Here is a 6,527-nt window from a genome sequence, read left to right as displayed (position 1 = left end):
TACATAGCCAGGGAGATTCAGCCTGGGTTAATTACAAAAAAGTAGCAGTTTTGCTCTGCTAATGATTGAGCAATTGATTTAATGGATCTTTCAAAAAAAGTTCCTCTCATGTCTGGTCTCAATCCCTGTTGAGCATACATACGTGGAACTAACAAAAGATGAGCTTCTTCAAATAAGTTTGAGGCTGCCCCGTGTTTGGCTAACTTGTCAGCAACTTGGTTTTTCTCCCTAAAGCAGTGGTGGACTGTTGGAAAACCTATTTTCCTTATCCTTAAACTGCAAAGATTAACAATGTTATCATAGTGTTCATTCTCATCCCTGAGAATGTACAAGATTTTAGTTGAGTCAGTATTGATTTCAACAGGAATGAGGTTGTATTAGATAGCAAGAGTTAGACCGACCTTGAGAGCTAGAAGCTCCATTTGATTTTTAGTGGCAAAAAAAGCTTTGGATGAAGCCTATTATCCATTCTCCATTGTGATTGCAGATGACTCTCCATATTCCTCCCTTCTAGGGTTACCCAAACAAGAACCATCAATATTGAGTTTGTAGTGGTCCCTCAAAGGTGGGTTCCATTTGATAGATATGGTGGACTTGTGGGCTCTGTTTTTATTTTTTTCCATGAGGAAATTATATTCAATAGCTTCATTGTAAGCCTGGGATAAAGAAGGCTTGACATTGCCTTGTTGAAAGAGGTTGTGATTCTTGGATTTCTAAATTGCCCAGAGGCATTAGGGGATGATTTCATGCCAGAGAAGCATGCATTCAAAAGCCTTATGCTTAGTGGTCCTCCAAGAATTGGACTAGTTCTCTGGGAAGAAATTTGAAAAGGTGTAGATAGATAGGCAGCTTGCCTTGCTGAAGGAGTCAACCCAAAACCTAGTGGTTGAGGGGCAATTGAAAAAGAGGTGGTTGGTATCGTCAATGGTGTCAGTACAAAATTTACAGTGGGGGTTTATATTTAAGCCCTTCTTGGCTAAATTAAAACTAGTAGGGAGCTTGTCAGGATGCATGAGCCACATGAAGAATTTGATCCTAAGAGTGGTAGAAAGTTGCCAGATCCAGCAGAAAGACTTGTCCTTTCTCACAAAGTTGCAATCAATTTCCTTGACCAGATGGAGATAGGCACTTCTGGAGGAGAAGGCCCCTTTACCAGTCTAGCCCAGACAGAAGTGTCTTTGGCTACTTTGGTGTTAGCAAAGAAGGAGTTTCTAATATAGTGAATGAGATCATGAGGAATGACCATAGAGATGTTGTCAAAGTTCCAAAAACCCTGGTGCCAGATTTGGAAAAGCTTGATTTTCTCTTCATAGTTGGTTAGAGAACCATGGATGAGATGCCTAAGGGGTTGGGAGTTGGGTATCCACCTATCATACCAGAAGAGCACATTGGAACCATCCTTGACAACCCAGGTAGAGATATCTTTGCATCTAGCCCAACCCTGGTAGATATTCTTCCATGTTCTGGAGGCATTAGTGTGACAAACCATGCCATCTTGGCTATATTTACCTTTCAGAACCTTGACCCAAAGGTTGCAAGGCTGGATCATGGCTCTCCAGGCTAGGCTCATAAATAGGGAATTATTTTTTACAGAGGCCCTATGGATACCAAGACCACCCTTACCCTTTGGAGGAGACATTATTTTTCAGAAGATCATATGAATTTTCCTTTTCTCAGTAGTGGACCCCCATATAAAGCTTCTTTGGATTCTGTCAATATGGTTCAAGATTTATTTAGAAATGGAGATGTACTATATGATATGGTTGGGGATATTGCTGAGAGCAACTTTAGCAAGGATGGTTCTACCAGTCATATTTAGAAGTTTGGTTTTCCAACCTCCAAGTTTGGTATTGAGAGAGTCTATGATGAAGTGGAAATTCCTATTCCTAGGTTTAGAATGGAAAATGGGAAACCGCAGATATCTGCTTAGTTTCTCCTTAGCCTTAATATGGAGAAGGTTGGCCAACTGGCTCTTCAACTAATTGTGGCAATTGTTGGAGAAAATAACTTTGGATTTGGAGTTATTGACTCTTGGACCAGAATGGTGGGAAAAGCTGTTAAGGGTGGCAGTGATAGTCTTGCAATTCTTCTTATCAGCTTTGGCTATAAGGATTAGGTCATCAGCAAAGAAAAGGTGAGAGATCTTGGGGCCTTTTTCTACTGATAAAAATAGGGTCCCAATTTAGGAGGTCCACTTCATGGTCAATCCTTATAGACAGGAGTTTCATGCAAAGAATAAAAATATAGAGAGAGAGGGGATCTCCCTGTGTGATTCCCTGAAGGATTTGAAGAAAGTTGTCTTACCCCCATTTATGACAATAGATATAGAGAAGGTAGAAATGTAAGACATGCTAAGCTTGATGAGGTTGTCTGGAAAGTTGAAGAAGTGCAAGGCCTGTCTTTTGAAAGACCATTCAATTCTGTCAAAGGCTTTCTCAAGATCAATTTTGAGCATCATGTTGGCATTCTTTCCTCTCATTTTAGAGAAATAGGTGATGTACTCCTGAACAATTATAGCATTATCAGAAGCCCTTCTATTGGAGATAAATCTATCTTGGGAATTGCTAATGAGGTCCCCTAAGTATAGCTTTATTTTGTTGGTAATAATCTTGATAATGATTTTGTACTGGGTATTGCAAAAACCAATGGGTCTAAAGTTTCTGAGGTTAGTAGCATTTTTGCACTTAGGGATTAGACAGAGGTAGGTTGAGTTAACCTTCCCATTCATAGCACAGGATATGAAAGTTTTTTGTAGAATTGAACTATGGAGGACTATAAAATTCTCCAATACTTCTAGTAGAAAAGGGGGTGAATGCCATCTGGGCCAGGAGCCTTATTGGGCTGAAAGGAGAAAACAACCCTTTTGATTACCTCCTGGCCGGGAATGGCTTCTAAGGTAGAGTGGACATCTGGACTTAAGAATCTCCTAGAGGGCGGGTTCTTTTGAAAACTGAGGGTAGAGTAGGATTGATCAGAAGAGAAAAGGTGGTGATAGAAATTGAGGATGGTGGTAGAAATGTCCTCATGAGTGTAATGCCAGTTGCCAAAGTCATCCTTAATGGAATTAATCCTATTGTTTCTTCTCCTATTGATTGTAGAGGTGTGGAAAAAGTTAGTATTCTGATCTCCATCAGTGAGCCAGTTTATTCTAGACTTGAGTTTCCAGAATTCCTGTTCTTGTCTAAGAATATCACTATACTCCTTTGTGAGTTATAATTCAAGGTTGTGCAAGAAGAAGCTATAAGGATAATCCTCAGACCTTTGGATGCCTTCAAGCCTTGCAAGGATTTTTCCCTTTTTATGGAAGAGATTTCAAAAGATCTCTCTATTCAAAAAGGTGATGATAGGCTGAAAGTTGGCAATGGATTGAGTGAGGTTAGAGTTTCCCTGAAAATAGCTTTTGACCATGTCAGGGAAAGTAGGATGGGAACACCAGATGGTTTTCATTCTAAAAGGTTTAAAGAAAATCATATGGTATTTAGAGATAGTGACCAGCATGGGGGAATGGTCAGAATAGGTTCTTGGAAAGTGAGTTACAGGATTCATTAGCTAAGCACCTATCTAGACTTTCCATGATAAGGGAACCCCTGTTCCTGAATCTTTTGTTAGACTAGGTGAATTTGCTGCCTTTAAAACCCAGGTCTATAAGGCTGTTATGATTTATGCAATCCCAGCAAAGACTAGCTCTGTTATGGTTAATGCAGTTCCCCCAAATTTCTCTGAGGATTTAAGAATTTCATTAAAGTCCCCCCACCAGCCAAGCATTATTGGGAGAGTCCCTTATGGAATCAGCAAAGGTCATCAGTTGTTTCCAAAGGAGAGTTGCTAGTATAGATTGCACTAAAAACCAAGAAGAAGGGGGGTGTCTAACCTGAAAAGTAACATAGATATCCTGAGAAGAGATATTGATATTATTGATGGTGATGTTGTCATTATTCCACATGATGGCTATGCCACCAAAGTATCTAACTTTCGGGTACTGGATTTTCTTAGCAAACCTAAGTATGTCAGCAAAATGATTATAGTACCCCATACGGGTTTCCAAGAGAGCTAGGATGAGAGGTTTATGGAGATCTACCATAGTTTTGCAGTGCCTTTAGAGTCTGCACTGTTATCTCCCCTAGTGTTCCATATTATGTAATTCATCATGAATGGTTGGGGGTTGTGGTCTCTTGCATGATCTTCTTGCCCTTTTCCTTGACTAGATTTCCCTCCGCTGGAAATTTTCTCTTTCTTGATAGAGGGGACATCTTTGTCTTGTAGAAGTTTCAAGTCGTGGGGATAGAGGAACAACTTCCAGGTCGAGTAGGTCTTGTAGTATAAGGATTATTGTCATTTTGCTTATGACATCCTCGAAGGTGAGGTGAACTGGCTTTCCTAGAGTTTCTACCTCTGTTCTTGGGGCTCTCAGAGATGCCAAGATGCTCTTCATTTCTAGACTGTTCTCCCTTAAGGCCTCTAGTGTTAGCTCCCTTTCTCTTACCTCCTGGGGGTGGCTGGTGTCAACAGGAGTTGAGGGTTCTGAAGAAATTCCTCCTGATTTGGGAAGGCCCCAGGTACTAGCACAAAAGAAGGGCCCCTCTCCAGCATTAGTGGAATTTTGGTCGGGAGGAATGGAAGAGATTGACCTGTGAGGGTCATTTCTGCATTCAGCAACTCCTGGGACAAGGGAGATACTTGGGCTTGATTGGATAGCCTCATGGGGGCTGTAAGCCATATGTTTTGGCCGAAGTTTTGGAGGCCCTGGTTCAGCCCCTCCACGTGATGCACAACATTACGAAGGAGCCATAATAATTGTAACTGTTATACATGACTCTTCTGAATATATTAAATTTATACTTATTTACTTTGTTTATTTTTTAAAAAATTAATCCGCATTATGATATTTTTATATTATTTACCTCTCACTCTCCCTATCTGTAATTTTATCATACATAATATATAAATGAGTTTTTTATTTATTATTTAAATTTTTGCTAGATCATGTCATATTTGATAAAATATGCAATATCAGCTAGTCTAGAATACAAACGGATTAGTTAATTGTTTGTCAATATAATTAATTCACACACATCTATAAATAAAGAGCTATTGCATTTTAGTTCTTTTCTTAAATTTTCTCATATTCACAATTTTATTTCATTATTAAATATTCTATCCAAAACATAACTTTTCGATTCATATAATTTATATAATTTTTGTATTTTGAATTCAAACCAAAATACTACATCTCAAAATTCATCTCTTACTGAGATAATTTGGATGTTGTGGAACCACGGTTTCATATAGTGAAACACTTTAATTTAAATTTGAATTCACGTTGTTGATATAAAAATAAAGTGAATTGAATTTAAAAAAAAAATTCTATCGTAAAATGATTTTTAAACTTCAAATTTTTTTATGATTACAGTTGCCATCACAATATTATTTTTCTTCTCCTATTATATATAGATGGATTAGATAGATTTTTTAATATTAACAATTTTTATTTATTTTTATTTTTTCTCTTTTACACTTGACATTTTAATTCATACTTTTCATTCTGAAAATTCATATAATTGTATCTTTTCAATTCAAACTAAAAATAGTAATTTAAAATTCATATTCTTGTTTAAATTTAAATTGAAATAAATGATTCCATCATAATAGAGTACTTTACTATGACTTTTAGTTCATGTTGTTACCATAAGAAAGAAATCAAATTGACATTTTCTTTTTAAAATTTTCATCTTAAAATAATTTTCTGACTTGAATGTTATGAAAATTGATATTCGTCATTATTAAAAGAAAAATTTGCTTCTCCATTTTTCTATATAAATGTAGCAGATATATTTTTGATATTAACAATTTTATTTCATTTTTAAATTTTATTTTAGACGTGACATTTTAATTCATACAAAATAACAACAACAACATACCTAATGTAGTCACAAAGTGAAGTTTGAGAAGAATAGAATATGCACATACGTTACTCCTAATTCAAAGGTATAAAGAAACATTTTGAATTCATATAATTTTTGTACTTTAATTCAAACTAAAAAATTGTAAAATAAAATAATCATATATTTAACTACAAAACTATAAAGTTAGAATATATTAAAATAGAAGAGTAGATAACAAAACTAACAATGTTATAATAAAAAAACTTGAAAAAGAATAATACTTTTTTATATAAATAATTAACATTCTCCATTAACTTAAAATAAAGTATATATTTATTATTATTTTTAATATATAATTTTCTTTATTATATTCAATAGATTCATATAACATTTGATAAAAAGGAACAAAAATATACACACTGTAGTATGTTACTTAGTACTATTAGCTTAAGGATATAAAAGGCAGCCACCTAAAAATGTCAATCTTCCAAACCCCCCCCCCCCCCCCCCCCCCCAAAAAAAATGAAAAATAAAGGACCAAATTTCCCCCCAAATTTTTTAAACCTAATTAAATAATCTATTATTCCTTACCACTTCACAAACATCCGCCCTCTTTTCCTTCTTCCCCTTCACCCCCGTGCCCCC

This window comes from Capsicum annuum, chromosome 7 (assembly GCF_002878395.1).
Source record: "Capsicum annuum cultivar UCD-10X-F1 chromosome 7, UCD10Xv1.1, whole genome shotgun sequence".
Classification (NCBI taxonomy): domain Eukaryota; kingdom Viridiplantae; phylum Streptophyta; class Magnoliopsida; order Solanales; family Solanaceae; genus Capsicum; species Capsicum annuum.
This window is presented reverse-complemented; position numbering follows the sequence as displayed.